The following is a 19,277-nucleotide window of genomic DNA, read 5'->3' on the forward strand; positions in this document are numbered from 1 at the left end:
GGTTTTGAATGGATTTACCTTGTGCTGTGATTTAGATTTGAGGGGTACATGCCTAGAGCCTCACCATGTGCAAATGGCTAAGGCAGGCTAAAGTTGGAAATTGCTAAGCAAGTAGAAGTAGCAGCTTCTTCCTTCAGGGAGCCAGAAGCCAGTCACCTGCTTAAAGGGTACAGTGGCTTCTCTCACATTCAGAGTAAAAGGTAACGCTGGCTTATGAAGGCGTGCATGATCCACAGCCGCACCTATTCCTCTGTCTCTTCCTATATGACACTCCCTTCTGCCTTGCATTCTCTGGCTGCCTGGCTTCTTTTCAACTCTCAGACAGGCCAGGTTCTTCCTACCTCATGGCCTTACACTGGCTATTTCCCCCACTTGGAAAGCACTCACCCCAGATCTCTACCAGGCTGCTCTTTCTTATCCTTCTGGCCTTATGTTAACAATCGCCTCTTCAAAACGAACTTCTTTAGCCTCCAGCTCCTCACCAGTCCCTAACACTCTCTTTATTTTCATCATAGTACTCCTCCATGACATTAAAAACAGTTTTTAAGCTCAGTGACATCAGGGACCTCATCTCCCTGCTTAGCTGTATCCTTGCCACCAAGAAGAGCTCCTGACCCAGAGCAGCTCAATAAATGTTTCCTGCATGAATTATTGAAACCATACTTTATTCCTCAGATGCATGGACATCTCATTTTTCTCAGCACTCTGTCAAAGAGGCCACGTTATATGTTTTATTAATTTATTTATCTTTTAATTTGGGTTATAGTGAGTTTGCCACATAAACGTTTTGAATTCTTATGTATTCAAATTTATCCTTCATGGTTTCTTGCTTTGGTGGCATGATTAGAAAACGTTTCCATTTCAGAATTATAAAAATATCCACTTAAATTTTCTTCTAGTGTTTTCATGTGCTTGATTTATATTTAAATATTGAATCCATCTGAATTTATTTTAGAATAAGATACATGGTTAAGAATCTAAATTACATTTTATTCGAACTGCTAGCTGGTTGACCCAATATGATTTTTTGTATAATTTAGCATTTTCCTACTGATTCGAAATCACAACTTAACCATATAATAAATTCTTCTATCTGTGTCTGTCCCATGAATCTTCCAGTCTCGTTTTTCCCCAGAACCAGATTTTAATTATTGTAGCTTCATTATAGCCCAGTTTCTTACGTGATAGAGTAAGTGTCTCTTCTTCTAATCTCTACCATTGTTGTCTTTTTATTTATTTTTCCTGAGATTAACTTTAGAATTATTTTTTCAATTTTAAACAAAGTGTTAGTGAGATTTATCAGGATTGCCTTAATGGAAGGTATTATTATATATATATTTTTTAGACTTGCTCATCTAAGAATTTGGCATGCTTTTTAATTTTTTTCAAATCTTTTGTGTGCTCATTACTTTGTTTTTATTTTCTTCTTATACTTGATGACCTCTGGAGAATAAAACACCTTTAAAATTTTCCACTCTGTCCTAGTTCTATGTTTTCCATGGTTTGCTTTAAAGTGTGTCTCTCTTTGGGTAGGTTACCCATTTTCTTTTGGAGTCAGGTGAAGTGAGAGTCACAGATAATGTTCTGAAGGTGCTGAGAGACTTCCTGTTTGAAAAAAATTACAAGAGTCTTCCATGATTGTCAAGGTTGCGGAAAGCAAAGATGAGCTTGCCATGACCCAGCCCTCAGGTCAACAATAATCCACAGAAGGTCAAATGTTTATCATCTTCTCTCTTTTTTTTTTAATTTTTAAATGTTTTTTGTAGAGACAGGGTCTTGCTATGTTGCCCAGGCTTATCTTAAACTATTGGCATCAAGTGATCCACCTTGGTCTCCCAAAGCGTTGGGATTACAGGCTTATCTTAATTTTCTTGAAGCAGGTGAATTCTTTGTCATTCTTGAGTGTGCTAACATAAGAAAAACATTCATTTTGAACTCACCTTTCAGGCCAGGGTGTGGTGACTCATGCCTGTAATCCTAACACTTTGGGAGGCAGAGGCAGGTGGATCACTTGAGGTGAGGAGTTCAAGACCAGCCTGGCCAACACTTCTCTACTAAAAATACAAAAATAAAAAATAAAAAATAGCTGGGCATGGTGGTGTGCACCTATAATCTAAGCTACTCAGGAGGCTGAGGCAGGAGACTCTCTTGAACGTGAGAGATGGAGGCTGCAGTGAGCTGAGATCGTGCCACTGCACTCTAGCCTGGGCTATAAAGCAAGACTCTGTCTCAAAAAAAAAAAAAAAAAAAAAAAGAAAAGAAAAAAAAGAAAAAAAAAAGAAAGAAAGAAGAAAGAAAATGAACTCACTTTTCAGATGCACCAAAGGCTTGACTCTGGGGGACATAAATGATGTTGACACCTCACCAGAAAAGAGACATTTCAGTGAAAATATGGCATGGGGATAAACAAAAGCAAATGAGGTTAAGCTCTGTGTATAAGAGCTCAGGCTCTGGACTTGTGGCCTGTCTTGTTGTGATTTCTGGCTCTGTCATTTACCAGCTTGCCTCCTGGGCCAGGTGCTTTACCTTTCTATCCCTCAGTGGCTTCACCTGTCAAAGGGGGACAATAATTGTCCTTCCTGGAAGATTAAATGGGATATTCCATGTGTGTGCTTAGAACCATGTTTTGTTCCATACATGATGATCAGCATTTGAATCACTCATTCAGTTATTGTGCTAGCCTGAGAGATCCCTATGATCAAGGAGTATTCTCCTGTGTCTCACCAATGCCAATTTGGTTGGTGAGAAAACAAAATTGGATCCCAGCCAGGGCCACTGTTTGTGTAGAGTTTGCACATCTTCCTGTGGCTTTGTGAGTTTCTTCAGGTACTCAGATTTCCTCCCACATCTCAGCGCTGTGCCTGCTAAATTCCTTGGGATGTCTCAATGATCCCAGTGTGAGTGAGCGTGGCTGTGTGTGTGCCTATGTTCTGTGATGGAATGGTGGCCTGGCCAGGGTGGGTTTTTGCCTTGCATCCCAAGTGCTGAGATAGGCTCCAACCACCTGCAATCCTGAGCTGAAATAAGTGGGTAAATAATTATCTTATTTTCATTAACCTCTCTTTAATGTATGTATAGCTCACATTTATTTCAATGTTTAATATTAGAAGTGTTTTGGTCTTTATTTAGAAGTTTGATGATGTTTTTGTCACCAGAAATATGCCTTCAGGACTGAACTCTTGTTTATATTAATTCTTCTGTGGTAAAATTGGCTTCATTTTACATTGTTCTGCTTAAAGTAGCAGTTTCCAAGAGTCTATCTATGACATTAGTTGAGGACTTACTGCATTTACCCATGCGTTGTTTATCAGTGTGTTCTGTCACTTTGCATCTTCTTCCTTTGGTCTTTAGTTTCTGTCTCTGCTGGCTCTTCCTACCTTCTTCCCTTGAATATTCTCCATAGCCATCACCCACTATGGACTGCACATTGTCCAGCTACCACCCTGTCTCATTACTGCCCAGCTCTGTGAACTCATAAACTCATTCCTGTATGCTGTTATCCCTCTATACCATTGAATTTCCTTTTACTGAAAACCCTAATAATCAATAAATGGTCAAACACAATGGACCATTTTCAGCCCTTTCTTATCTTACCTTTTCTGTGTGAATTTACACTAGATCACAAACTCCATGAGGGAAAACATATTGTCTTGTTCACTGTTGAATGGCCAGTGCTTAGAATAGTCTCTTCCTATAATACTCAATAAATAGTTGTTGAATGAATACATTTATTAATATTATTTACACTCAGTCAGTTATTCCCTTCTTAAAACATTCTTTCTGTCTTCATCCACAGAAACATCATATTCTTACTTTCTTCTGGAAATTCCTTAGTTCCCTTCCTTTCTTTGTATATCCCTGAAATGTTTGTATTCTTCAGAGTTCAGCTCTTGCCCCCCTCTCTTCTCTTAAAAGCTTCTCGGGGGACTTCTTATATATCTATGCCTTCAAACATCATGTGTGTATATATATATACGTATGTGTATGTGCGCATGTGTATTCTGATTACTTCCACATCTTCATCTCTACTCAGATTAATTTTAATATCTTTAGACAATTTAGTCAATTACCTGTAGAATGATTTGATATTTCTCTGGTGTTTAAAAATATATATCCAGGGCTGGGTGCGGCAGCTCACGCCTGTAATCCCAGCAGTTTGGGAGGCCAAGTCAGGCAGATCACCTGAGGTCGGGAGTTCAAGACCAGCCTGACCAACATGGAGAAACCCTGTCTCTACTAAAAATACAAAATTAGTTGGGCATGGTGGTGCATGCCTGTAGTTCCAGCTGCTCAGGAGGCTGAGGCAGGAGAATCGCTTGAACCCGGGAGGCAGAGGTTGCGGTGAGCTGAGATCACGCCATTGCAGTCCAGCCTGGGCAACAGGAGTGAAACTCCGACTCAAAATATATATATATAATATATATATATATATATATATATCTCCAAAATGAAACTTTTATTTTTTTCAGAACTTTATGTAGAAAATGTGAAATGAAAAATAAGTAATTAGTCGGAAGCCAAAATATCACCGTAATTGCTTAGAAATGCTAAATTGGAGGGCACTATTTGTATGAGTGACAGATGAGCCCCAGAATTATACAGACCTACCTCTTCAGTTCTGAACCAACAAGTTGAGCATAGACTATATTTAGTTACAAAGAAACCACATTCTCTTTTTCACAGGTGTTATACAAACCTACACCAATATGACTGTGGAGTTGCTGAAGGTTAAGAAACTGTCTCCACCGTATGTTCTTAAGCAATCATGAACTAACTTGAGAACATTTGGTGCTGGCTCATTCTTGAGTTTGATAACAAAACACCCAAACCCTAAGATTAGTTATGCCATCATTCTCTTCTTAAGGATGTACAATGGAGTTTGGGGCAGCTAATACACTGTTGACAGCTTTGACATTAACAATTTACTCCCCTAGTTTTCTGAAACTCAACTCTTTTGAAGTTTAAAAACAGCAAATATTGTACATTCCCTGAAGCCTAAAAGAATGGCAGAAAGAAAATTTTATTTTTTCTATAATTGAATCCTTACCACAGCTGTGCTTACTAAGGACTCTGTGGCCGGCCAGCATCTGCTCAGTCTCTGCATGGGTCACACATGTGTACTTAGGCCACTTGCTAATTTAATGTCAAGCTATAGTCACCTGCACCTTAAAAATCCTCTCCTGAGATGCCCATGCCTTTGCAGAGACCCTGTTCTTCTACACCTGTCCCTAGGAGCAGCCTCTGCTAATGCAGACAGAGTTGGAGGCTGAGAATTGTCTTTATGAATGATAAAGAATAAATTTGGATAATATGACTTGTTGTGAGTGTCAAAGAAGCTTGAAGGCACAACCACAGAACTAGGGGAATTTACCTTGTGGATCAAGGCAGTGCCAGGCCACGGCAGGCCTTCCCACATGAAGGGGGTACCCAAGAGGAGAAGCACAGATCCCTGGTTTCCCTCATCAGGCTGGCTTTTTAAAGGAGAAGGATGGAGTTGCTGAGATGGACATGCCTGGCTTATTTTCCCAAAACTACCCATGGGAAATTCACTGTACTTTTCTAGGAGAGGACTAAGGGGTAAAGCAAGAGGCTTGGAATGTTTAGAATAAATCTCTCTGAAGTAAAATTAGGAGAGTGGGGAACAAGGATTTCCCTCTAACACTGTGCTTCTTCTAAGACGTGGTTAAAGTATGACCGACTATTCACTCAATCACCTAAACCAGCAATGAGTGGATATTCTACATCTGTGTCACTCGGCACTGTAGCCATTAGGCACATATGGCTATTGAGGTATTAAAATGTGGCTACTACAAATTCAGGTATGTTATAATTGTAAAATATAGACTGGATTTTGATTGCAAAAATGCAATATATCTCATATATACACACACACACATATATACATATATATACACACACACACATATATATACACATATATATATACACACACACACATATATATATATATTTTAGATGGAGTCTTGCACTGTTGCCTGGGCTGTAGTACAGTGGTGCAATCTCGACTCACTGCAACCTCTCCACCTCCTGGGTTCAGGCGATTCTCCTGCTTCAGCCTCCAGAGTTGCTGGGATTACAGGTACCCGCCACCATGCTCCGCTAATTTTTTGTATTTTTAGTAGAGATGGGGTTTCACTCTGTTGACTAAGCTAGTCTCGAACTCCTTACCTCGTGATCCAGCTGCCTCGGCCTCCCAAAGTGTTGGGATTATAGGCGTGAGTCACTGCACCTGGCCTCATTAATATTTTTGTATTGATTGCATATTGAAATGTGCATTAGTAAGGGTTCTCTAGAACAACAGAACTGATAGGATACATATACATATGAAAGGGCATTTATTAAGGGTTATTGACTCACAGGGTCACGAGATGAAGTCCCACAATAGGCTGTCTGCAATCTGAGGAGCAAGGAAGCCAGTCCGACTCCCAAAACCTCAAAAGTAGGGAAGCCAACAGTGCAGCCTTCAGTCTGCAGCCGAAGGCCTGAGAGCCCCTGGCAAACCACTGGTGTAAGTCCAAGAGTCCAAAAGCTGAAGAACTTGGAGTCTGATGTTCAAGGGCAGGAAGCATCCAGCATGCAAGATAGATGAAGGCTGGAAGACTCAGTGAGTCTGGTCTTTCCACGTTCTTCTGCCTGCTTTTATCCTACTGCACTGGCAGCTGATTATATTGTGCCCATCCAATTGAAGGTGGGTCTGCCTCTCTCAGTCCACTGACTCAAATGTTAATCTCCTTTGGCAACACCCTCACAAACACACCCAGGAACAATACTTTGCATCCTTCAATCCAATCAAGTTGACACTCAATATTAACCATCACAAAATGACAATACTTTGGATATATAAGGTTGAATAAAAAATAATATTACCATAAATGTCACCATTACATACGTGGCTTGCATTGGACGGCACTATTGTAAACCAATGGTTCTTAAACTAAAATGAGGAATCTATTGCAGATTGATACTTTTATAAAATTCAAATTAAAATATCTTGCTATAAAACATATTAAATCGTTTCTCTGGATCCTGTACTTATTTCATTGCCTGCTGCTAAAAAAGAGTTTGGTTCTGGCCCTGATCTGAAGAGCTTACTAAGAAGTACAAGTAGAAATAGTTCTAGATGTCTCTTCCTTTCATAGGAACCATAAGTAATAAAGTCCTATCAATTCTTCCTCCTGTGTATCCTATGTGCATCCTCTCCTCTTCATTCCCATTGTATCTTCCTTAGAGAGACCTTTATTTCCTTCCTGGATTATTGTGAGTGATTACTAAATAGTCTCATTGCCTGCACTCTCATAATCCCTCTACTTAAAACCCTGCAACTCCTCCTCATGCCTCCTGGTCAAAGTACAAAATTCTCCTAGTACCCTCAAGTCACAGATGAATTGACCCCTGCCTGCTCATTCAGGCCACCTTTCCCCAATTCCCGACTAGAGTAGCAGCCAGCAATTCCTGATCTCAACCATGGCATCCTCTATAGAAAACACGATCTCATGTAATCCTTGCAAGAACCTGACATACTGGCAATATTTTTCCTATGTTACAGATTTTTAAAACCAAAGATCAGTCTACCAGAGTAAATTGTTCAAAAATACTCAGGTAGTAAGGAGCAGTGTTAGGATTTGAACTTGAGTCTGTCTAATTCAAAAGGCTATGTCCCTCCCACATGATGTGGTGCTGCTTGGAGTTCCTCTAGGCCCCTCTTGTTTCTGGCTTTAGCACATGCTATTCTCTCAGTTCTCCATCTTCTATTCCTGATCCATTTAGGCTTTTCTTGTAATACCTGAGCTAATCATCAACCACCACCTGATGTATTTCTTGAGACCTCCTGACCCCCAAAGTCTAGCTTCTTCTGGGACCCTTTCAGCTCCTTCATAACACTAAACGTACCACTTGGTAGTTGGGGGTCTTATTTATTTCCCCTTCTGATTCCTCCTGATGCAGAAACCATCCTTTGTGCTTAGCACTATGTTTATCATAGGAGATGCTTAATAATACATTCATTCATTCATCTTTTCATGTATCCAACTAATAATTATTAACACAGACAAAGGTCCTGTCTTCATGGAGCCTACCTTGTAGTGAAGGGAAATTGAAAGAATAAACTAAAAATTTAAAAATGTGTGTGTGTGCAAGATGGCCAAATAGGAACAGCTCCAGCCTCCAGCTCCCAGCGTGAGTGACACAGAAGACTGGTGATTTCTGCATTATCAACTGAGGTACTGGGTTCATCTCATTGGGGAGTGCCGGACAATTGGTGCTGGTCAGCTGTTGCAGCCCGACCAGCGAGAGCTGAAGCAGGGCGAGGCATCACCTCACCTGGGAAGTGCTAAGGGGAAGGGAATCCCTTTTCCTAGCCAAGGGAAACTGAGACACACAACACTTGGAAAATCAGGTAACTCCCACCCTAATACTGCGCTTTACCAAGGGTCTTAGCAAAAGGCACATCAGGAGATTATATCCCACACCTGGCTCAGAGTGTCCCACGCCCACAGAGCCTCCCTCATTGCTAGCACAGCAGTCTGAGATCTAACTGCAAGGCAGCAACAAGGCTGGGGGAGGGGGGCCACCATCGCTGAGTCTTAAGTGGGTAAACAAAGCCACCACCAGGAAGCTCAAATTGGGTGGAGCCCACCACAGCTCAAGGAGGCCAGCCTGCCTCTGTAGACTCCTCCTCTGGGGACAGGGCATAGCTAAACAAAAAACAGCAGAAACCTTGGCAGAGGTAAATACCCCTGTCTGATAGCTTTGAAGAGAGCAGTGGATCTCCAAGCACAGAGGTTGAGATCTGAGAACGGACAGACTGCCTGCTCAAGTGGGTCCCTGACCCTGAGTAGCCTAACTGTGAGACATCCCCCACTAGGTGCAGACCGACACCACATACCTCACACAGCGGGGTACACCCCTGAGACGAAGCTTCCAGAGAAATAATCAGACAGCAACACGTGCTGTGCAGCAATATTGTATCTTCTGCAGCCTCTGCTGCTGATAACCCGGCAAACAGGGTCTGGAGTGGACCTCAAGCAAACTCCAACAGACCTACAGCTGAGGGTCCTGACTGTTAGAAGGAAAACTAACAAACAGAAAGGACACCCACACCAAAACCCCATCAGTATGTCACCATCATCAAAGACCAAAGGCAGATAAAACTACAAAGATGGGGAAAAAGCAGGGCTGAAAAGCTGGAAATTCAAAAAATCAGAGCGCATCTCCCCCTCCAAAGGAACACAGCTCATCAGCAGCAACGGAACAAAGCTGGATGATGACTTCGACGAGTTGAGAGAAGAAGGCTTCAGTCGATCAAACTTCTCAGAGCTAAAGGAGGAACTACATAACCAGCGCAAAGAAACTAAAAACCTTGAAAATAGAATGGATGAATGGATAACTAGAATAATCAATGCAGAGAAGACCTTAAAAGAACTGATAGAGATGAAAACCATAACACGAGAAATACATGACAAATGCACAAGCTTCAGTAACCGACTCGAGCAACTGGAAGAAAGAGTATCAGCGATTGAAGATCAAATGTATGAAATGAAGTGAGAAGAGAAGTGTGGAGAAAAAGGAGTAAAAAGAAATGAACAAAGCTTTCAAGAAGTATGGGATTATGTGAAACGACCAAATCTACGTCTGATTGTTGTGCCTGAAAGTGAGGGGGAAAATGGAAACAAGTTGGAAAACACTCTGCAGGATATCATCCAGGAGAATTTCCCCAATCTAGTAAGGCAGGCCAACATTCAAATTCAGGAAATACGGAGAACACCACAAAGATACTCCTCAAGAAGAGCAACTCCAAGACATATAATTGTCAGATTCATGAAAGTTGAAATGAAGGAAAAAATGTTAAGGGCAGCCAGAGAGAAAGGTCGGGTTACACACAAAGGGAAGCCCATCAGACTAACAGCAGATCTCTCAGCAGAAACTCTCCAAGCCAGAAGAGAGTGGGGGCCAATATTCAACATTCTTAAAGAAAAGAATTTTCAACCCAGAATTTCATATCCAGCCAAACTAAGTTTCATAAGTGAAGGAGAAATAAAATCCTTTACAGACAAGCAAATGCTGAGAGATTTTGTCACCACCAGGCCTGCCCTACAAGAGATCCTGAAGGGATCACTAAACATGGAAAGGAACAACAGGTACTAGCCATTGCAAAAACATGTCAAAATGTAAAGTCCATTGATGCTAGGAAGAAACTGCATCAACTAGTGAGCAAAATAACCAGCTAATATCATAATGACAGGATCAAGTTCACACATAACAATATTCACCTTAAATGTAAATGGACTAAATGGTCCATTTAAAAGACACAGACTAGCAAATTGGATAAAGAGTCAAGACCCATCAGTTTGCCATATTCAGGAGACCCATCTCACATGCAGAGACACACATATGCTCAAAATAAAGGGATGGAGGAAGATCTACCAAGCAAATGGAAAACAAAAAAAAGCAGGGGTTGCAATTCCAGTCTCTGATAAAACAGTCTTTAAACCAACAAAGATCAAAAGAGACAAAGAAGGCCATTACATAGTGGTAAAGGGATCAATTCAACAGGAAGAGTTAACTATCCTAAATATATATGCACCCAATACAGGAGCACCCAGATTCATAAAGCAAGTCCTTAGAGACTTACAAAGAGACTTAGACTCCCATACAATAATAATGGGAGACTTTAACACCACACTGTCAACATTAGACAGATCAACAAGACAGAAAGTTAACAAGGATATCCAGGAATTGAACTCAACTCTGCACCAAGCGGACCTAATAGACATCTACAGAAATCTCCACCCCAAATCAACAGAATATGTATTCTTCTCAGCACCACATCACACTTATTCCAAAATTGACCACATAGTTGGAAGTAAAGCACTCCTCAGCAAATGTACAAGAACAGAAATTATAACAAACTGTCTCTCAGACCACAGTGCAATTAAACTAGAACTCAGGACTAAGAAACTCAATCAAAACCACTCAACTACATGGAAACTGAACAACCTGCTCCTGAATGACTACTGGGTACATAATTAAATGAAGGCAGAAATAAAGATGTTTTTTGAAACTAATGAGAACAAAGATACAACATACCAGAATCTCTGGGACACATTTAAGGCAGTATGTAGAGGGAAATTTATAGCACTAAATGCCCACAAGAGAAAGCAGGAAAGATCTAAAATTGACACCCTATCATCACAATTAAAAGAATTAGAGAAGCAAGAACAAACACATTCAAAGGCTAGCAGAAGGCAAGAAATAACTAAGATCAGAGCGGAACTGAAGGAGATAGAGACACAAAAAACCCTCCAAAAAAACAGTGAATCCAGGAGCTGATTTTTTGAAAAGATCAACAAAATCGATAGACTGCTAGCAAGACTAATAAAGAAGAAAAGAGAGAAGAATCAAATAGACACAATAAAAAATGATAAAGGGGATATCACCACCGATCCCACAGAAATACAAACTACCATCAAAGAATACTATAAACACCTGTACGCAAATAAACTAGAAAACCTAGAAGAAATGGATAATTTCCTGGACACTTATACTCTTCCAAGACTAAACCAGGAAGAAGTTGAATTCCTGAATAGACCAATAGCAGGCTCTGAAATTGAGGCAATAATTAATAGCCTACCAACCAAAAAAGTCCAGGACCCGATGGATTCACAGTCGAATTCTACCAGACGTACAAGGAGGAGTTGGTACCATTCCTTCTGAAACTATTCCAATCAATAGAAAAAGAGGGAATCCTCCCTAACTCATTTTACGAGGCCAACATCATCCTGATACCAAAGCCTGACAGAGATACAACAAAAAAAAGAGAATTTTAGACCAATATCCCTGATGAACATCGATGCAAAAATCCTCAATAAAATACTGGGAAACCAAATCCAGCAGCACATCAAAATCTTATCCACCATGATCAAGTGGGCTTCATCCCTGGGATGCCAGGCTGGTTCAACATACGCAAATCAATAAACATAATCCAGCATATAAACAGAACCAAAGACAAATACCACCTGATTATCTCAATAGATGCAGAAAAGGCCCTCGACAAAATTCAACAGCCCTTCATGCTAAAAACTCTCAATGAATTCAGTACTGATGGAACGTATCTCAAAATAATAAGAGCTATTTATGACAAACCCACAGCCAATATCATACTGAATGGGCAAAAACTGGAAAAATTCCCTTTGAAAACTGGCACAAGACAGGGATGCCCTCTCTCACCACTCCTATTCAACATAGTGTTGGAAGTTCTGGCTAGGGCAATCAGGCAAGAGAAAGAAATCAAGGGTATTCAGTTAGGAAAAGAAGAAGTCAAATTATCCCTGTTTGCAGATGACATGATTATATATTTAGAAAACCCCATTGTCTCAGCCCTAAATCTCCTTAAGCTGATAAGCAACTTCAGCAAAGTCTCAGGATACAAAATTAATGTGCAAAAATCACAAGCATTCTTATACACCAGTAACAGACAAACAGAGAGCCAAATCATGAATGAACTTCCATTCACAGTTGCTTCGAAGAGAATAAAATACCTAGGAATCCAACTTACAAGGGATGTAAAGGACCTCTTCAAGGAGAACTACAAACCACTGCTCAGTGAAATAAAAGAGGACACAAACAAACGGAAGAACATACCATGCTCATGGATAGGAAGAATCAATATTGTGAAAATAGCCATACTGCCCAAGGTAATTTATAGATTCAATGCCATCCCCATTAAGCTACCAATGAGTTTCTTCACAGAATTGGAAAAAACTGCATTAAAGTTCATATGGAAACAAAAAAGAGCCTGCATTGCCAAGATAATCCTAAGACAAAAGAACAAAGCTGGAGGCATCACGCTACCTGTCTTCAAACTATACTACAAGGCTACAGTAACGAAAACAGCATGGTACTGGTACCAAAACAGAGATATAGACCAATGGAACAGAACAGAGTCCTCAGAAATAATACCACACATCTACAGCCATCTGATCTTTGACAAACCTGAGAAAAACAAGAAATGGGGAAAGGATTCCCTATTTAATAAATGGTGCTGGGAAAATTGTCTAGCCATAAGTAGAAAGCTGAAACTGGATCCTTTCCTTACTCCTTATACGAAAATTAATTCAAGATGGATTAGAGACTTAAAAATTAGACCTAAAACCATAAAAACCCTAGAAGAAAACCTAGGTAATACCATTCAGGACATAGGCATGGGCAAGGACTTCATGTCTAAAACACCAAAAGCAATGGCAACAAAAGCCAAAATTGACAAATGGGATCTAATTAAACTAAAGAGCTTCTGCACAGCAAAAGAAACTACCATCAGAGTGAACAGGCAACCTACAGAATGGGAGAAAATTTTTGCAATCTACTCATCTGAGAAAGGGGTAATATCCAGGACCTATAAAGAACTCAATCAAATTTACAAGAAAAAAACAAACAACCCCATCAAAAAGTGGGCAAAGGGTATGAACAGACATTTCTCAAAAGAAGACATTCATACAGCCAACAGACACATGAAAAAATGCTCATCATTACTCGCCGTCAGAGAAATGCAAACAAAAACCACAATGAGATACCATCTCACACCAGTTAGAATGGCAATCATTAAAAAATCAGGAAACAACAGGTGCTGGAGAGGATGTGGAGAAATAGGAACACTTTTGCACTGTTGGTGGGACTGTAAACTAGTTCAACCATTGTGGAAAACAGTGTGGCGGTTCCTCAAGGATCTAGAACTAGAAGTACCATATGACCCAGCCATCCCATTACTGGGTATATACCCAAAGGATTATAAGTCATGCTGCTATAAAGACACATGCACACGTATGTTTATTGCAGTACTATTCACAATAGCAAAGAATTGGAATCAACCCAAATGTCCATCAGTGACAGACTGGATTAAAAAAATGTGGCACATATACACCATGGAATACTATGCAGCCATAAAAAAGGATGAGTTTGTGTCCTTTGTAGGGACATGGATGCAGCTGGAACCATCATTCTCAGCAAACTATCGCAAGAACAGAAAACCAAATACCGCATGTTCTCACTCATAGGTGGGAATTGAACAATGAGATCACTTGGACACAGGAAGGGGAGCATCACACACTGGGTCCTATTGTGGGGAGGGGGTAGGGGGGAGGGATAGCATTAGGATATATATCTAATGTAAATGACGGGTTAATGGGTGCAGTACACCAACATGGCACACGCATACATATGTAACAAACCTGCACATTGTGCACATGTACCCTAGAACTTAAAGTATAATAAAAAATAAAATAAAATAAAAATGTGTGTGTGTGTGTGTGTGTGTGTGTGTGTGTGTGTTCTGCTTGCTTGTTCTTCCTCTAGGTGTTTTAGTGCACCACTTACTCTAATGATATTCACCAAGGGCACTCAATTTGTACTGCTCCAGCCAGCTGCTGTGTGCCAGTGCAGCCATCTGCTTTCTCTCATTGCCATCCCCAGGCAGGCAGCCTGTTGGACAGGGGCATGGTCATTCCTTCTTTTCCCATTTGTTCAGTGTCTCTGGAATCAGTTTTCTCCTTTTCATTTGGGGAATGTCTCAGGCGTGCCCAGGAAATTTCCTTCCAGCTCCTCTCCATCACCTTGTCAATGTCAGATATGCTCAGCAAAATCGTTTATGCTCTTGAGGACAGGCTGCTCAGTGGACCATGGAGCCTCAGCTTCATTCTCTGCATCAGCCAGACTTGGCATAAGCCATGACCTGTTTCAGCCTCAGTTTTCTCGTCTGTAAAATGAGAAGATTAGACTATTCTAAAGTTGATGCTTGGCACCCTTTTCTCTTTCCAGGAGTCTTGTATAAAAACTAAACAGATACAACAGATTTACTCATCCGTCAGCAATATTTACTGAGCACCACTATGTTTCAGGCATTGTCTTGGGTGCTGATTATAAAGCAATGAACACAGTAGTCTTGATTCTCTTCAGGCTTATGCCCCAACTGGAGGAAGCAGATAGACAAGTGAATGCATGGTTATGTCAGGTGGTGATGAGAATGTCAGAGTACAATACCCAGGGTAAAGTGAGTGGGGAGTGTCAATGGAGAAGTGGATGGAGACTATTTCGTGTAAAACAGATAAGGTGACCTTTGAGCAGAGACCTGAAGGAAATGAGAACTACTTGGAAATCTACCCCACTAGTCATATAGAGTCCCCAACCATATGCCCTGCTACTCATGCCACATATCTCTCCCACGTCACTCTATTATTTCAAGCTTATGATACACATGGACATTCCTTTTTCTCAGGAAAGCTCTCAGAATGACAGAAAAGTCCATCGGTTATGCTCAACACTCTTCAACATCCCCAACTCCACTGCACATCTGCTCTTTCTTTGTTCCTTGTGTTGCACAGAGAGGAGAATGACTGGTGAACAGGAGTAGCCCAAACTCATGTCACAACCTGCTGGGACCGGGGGAAGGAAGTACCTTCACACAGAACAGCCCCTTCTTGTAAACATTTTCCCTTCCCCACTAGGAAGAACGTTTGAGCGGTTATTTATAGAAGATATATTGACATAGAAGACTGCAGAGAAGATTTGTAGCGTGTTTCATGGGGCAAATGCGTATAGTGGGCTGTCTGTCCCCTCAACCCTTCTCAGCTAAGCCCACCTATTTGGGGTGCTATCTAGTTCAGGAAAATCACTAAGTGATTTATGTGTCCTCGTACTTGCCTTTCAGACCATGTCCCACCCCTAAGGAGTTTTTAGGACAAGGATAGTAAAGTGAATGGAACTTCCTATCTTTGATTGTTTTCACTACTCCTTCTCATTAACCTATATGGAGCTTCACTGCCATTCTTAATGTTCACGGTGATCTTAGCATAGCATTTCATTCGGTAAGGCTACTAGATATAGTTACCTTTCAATTCCTCAGAAGTCAGAAGTTCAATGGCAGAGAGTTAAGCTTTGACAGATCTCCCATCTGCTTCCTCTGTGTGCCCCCACACTAAGAACCCCAAATAAAACTGAGCAAGATAGTGACATGTTAGGTAGAAAGAAACAGTCCAGAGTCTTTCATTCATTTTAACAGCTCTTTGAGTCAACTAGTACTAGATCAATTTATTAGTTGAGCCACTAGTGGGCTTGGGGCACACAATTTACCTGTGTTGAAGAGAAGCCTCAGACTTAAGGCATCTTGGTCACCCATAGGTTAAACACACACACACACACACACAAATATTGAATGAGATTCTTTTGCCCACCCGCAACTCATTTTTCAGAGTGATTGTTTCAGGCCCATTTATTTTCCTCTGCAGAGCAAACCAGTGAAAAAATGGCCTTCTCACTCCTGAGAGACCTTTCACCCAGCTTTCTACTTCTGAATTCTCTCCATAGCTGGTTTCCTCTTAGGCCCCGATAGAGCAGGTGAATATAAATGATTGTTCAGCTGAGGAGGGAGGGGACATTTTATTTTCCAGTTGTAACTGAGGAAAGGAGAGGGGGTGATTTGTAATGTAAAGGATCAGGTTTAAGCTAAGGTCCTTGAAAACGGTGGGAGGTAGAAATCAATTAAAGAAAGAAGCAAATAGTGACATTAGCTAATATTCGTTGGTTCCTTACTGCATGCCCAGCATTTTAAATGTAAAATGCTACATTTTAAATGTAAAAAAGTGCGTGTAAACCATGAACCATTCACAGGATACTGTGAACATTGTGCATGCACTATTCACTTTGCCCTCGTCACAATTCTCTGAAGACAACTGTCACCCCCAGTTTATAGATGAAGAAATTGAGACAGCAGGAGATTAAATAACTTGCACACATCGTGTGCTCAGCAAGCAGAGCAGCTGGGGAGGAACCTAGCTGGTTCCAGGGCCCCTGTACCTCACCTCTCTATAGTACCTCTTTGCTGAATGATTTGCTACGTTTTTGGGATGCCTGCCAAAAAAGAACAGTTCCTGAAGGCTCAATTTTCATTGCAGTCCCTGAATCACACAGGCATGATGACTACGTTCTTTCCTGGTACAAAGCATCGTGTGGGAAACACACAGCAAGAAGCATCTTCAGGTCACAAGATTGGTAACACCATCTACCTGGATTTTTTCAAAAGCAGCAGAATATTTAGTTTTCTATTTCAGTGGCTTCTAACAGAGATCATTGTTTGCACAAGATTAAATTTCTGCAGTCATCTTATCTTAGTGTGTGATGTGGGACGATGGTATATGTGGCAAGGTTTGCTTAGGTGACCCTTGTAGAAAGTGGCCTCAGTGTGATTCAGAGGTGATTGGAATCTGGGAAGGATCTTAGAGTAGGAGACAGATTTGTCTCCCCAGGTTTTATGGTTACAATGAGGCAATAAGTATATTTTGTTGGGGAGAGAAATAAAACAAGAAAACTTCCGGATTTATAGATTTAAGTTGTGAGTTTTCAAAAATTCACTGTAAGTTCTGACATGAGGTTGACAATTTCCTGTTCTCTGTTGTTGGCTCCTTCGGTTATAAAAATTCAGGATTGGAAAAGGTATTACTAAATATTGGAGAGAGATATTAAAGAAATATCTTTAATAAAGATATAATACCTTTAATAAAGAAACTGATACACAGTTGATAAGTTCTGCAAGAATTGAATGGATATTTTTTAAAAGTACAGATTTAACAAGAAGGTGAGCACCGAAGTACAGGGCATGTGTAGAAGTAACGAGTGTCTTGGTTAAAAATCAAAACCAGAGATTTCTGTAACCATGATGGGTAAGAACTGTAAAACCTATCATTTAAACTTAAAATCAATTCGATATCTCATCAAAATTTAAAATGCTAGTATTTACTTAGGAAAGATGGTCCCTTTGTTCTAGGACTAGTTGAAATACAACAGTTGGTTACCAATTGTTCCACACGTTTTGAGGCAAAGTTCAAGTGTCATTAATCTAAAGCAAAATATTTAAGATTAAAAAATAAATGTCCTGCTTGATAACATAGGTAGTGTAAATTGTTGTGCATGGCTGGGCCAAAACTGTATTGATTCTCTTTCATGTTCTAGATTTTTTAAGTGGAAAGGAAACAGGGAGTATACACTTTTTGAGGACTTTATGTGAGTTTAGAGTACCCTGTGCTGAAAACTGTGGTGTATTCATATAGAGTCAGTTCTTATAGGTATTTTGGCTCAAGTAGTTACTTACAGGAACTGAGTATTGACATGGAAGACTTTAGAAAGGACTCACCAACATGCTGTTCCCCACTCACTGGTGTAGAGAACTATTCTGAGTTCATCACAGCTATTGCCAATGGAACTGATTTGTCCTAATGGTAGGGTTATATCAGATAGAATGACCAAGTTTTGGAAAGTACACTGATGTTGTGATAACATATTCTGATAAGATTGTTCTTCTGAGGCCAAAGAATGAGGCCATACTTCTTGGGGGATTCCCAATGTGTGGATGGGGGGCTCATCATCACTCATCCTGGGTGGAGGCAGATATCAAGGAAATAAGAACTTGAATGATGAAAATTACACAATGAAGTGGACATTTTTTCCTGTCTGGTGTAGGAGATGTCAAGAGGTGAGGTGAAGCTCAGACACAGATATATTCGGTGACCCTGTAAAAAGAAGATGATCTGGTCCTGCCATGCACTCATTTATCTTATTTTCAAGAGGTACATATGGAGTGATTACTATATGCCAGGTACAGGAAGATAACACTGAGAAAATAGATACAGCATCTATCCTTGGAAAGCTTATCATCTAGGAGTGCGAGATAAGTATTAAATGGCTTTTTAAAAATCAATTTTATTTGTCTATTTATTATTTCTAATTGTGGTCAAATACATATAAGTATTTACTCTCTTAACCATTTTTACACATCCATAGTGGCATTAAGTACATTCACATGGTTGTGCAATCATCACTGCTATCCATCTCCAGAACTTTTCATCTTTCAGAACTGAAACTCCATACATATCAAACAAGAACCCCCATCTTCCCCTCTTCACAGCACCTGACAGCCACCATTCTACTTCCTATCTCTATGAATTTAACTACTCTATGTATCTCATACAAGTAGAATCTTATATTTGTCCTTTGGTCATGAGCTTATTTCACTTAGCATTGTGTCTTCAAGGTTCATCCAGGCTGTGCTTGTGTCAAAATCCCCTTCCTTTTTAAGGCTGAGTAATATTCTGTTGTATGAATCCACCACATGTTATTTATTCATTTATTTGTTGATGGGCACTTGGGCTGCTTCCACCTTCTGGCTACTATGAATCATGCTGTTATGAACATCGGTGTACAAAGGTGTTGGAGTC

The 19,277-nt window shown here is 40.4% G+C and overlaps 1 long non-coding RNA gene across 1 annotated transcript; it reads left to right on the forward strand.

The window, feature by feature from the left end:
• Nucleotides 1–5,972: 5,972 nt before the first annotated feature.
• On the forward strand, nucleotides 5,973–17,631 carry LOC116270351. Its single transcript, XR_004178401.1, has 3 exons — nucleotides 5,973–6,100; nucleotides 16,296–16,404; nucleotides 16,962–17,631. It is a non-coding gene; the product is annotated as an uncharacterized LOC116270351 (long non-coding RNA).
• The last annotated feature ends 1,646 nt before the right edge of the window (nucleotides 17,632–19,277 follow it).

The sequence above is a fragment of the Papio anubis genome, chromosome 1, assembly GCF_008728515.1.
Source record: "Papio anubis isolate 15944 chromosome 1, Panubis1.0, whole genome shotgun sequence".
NCBI classification, from domain to species: Eukaryota; Metazoa; Chordata; class Mammalia; order Primates; family Cercopithecidae; genus Papio; species Papio anubis.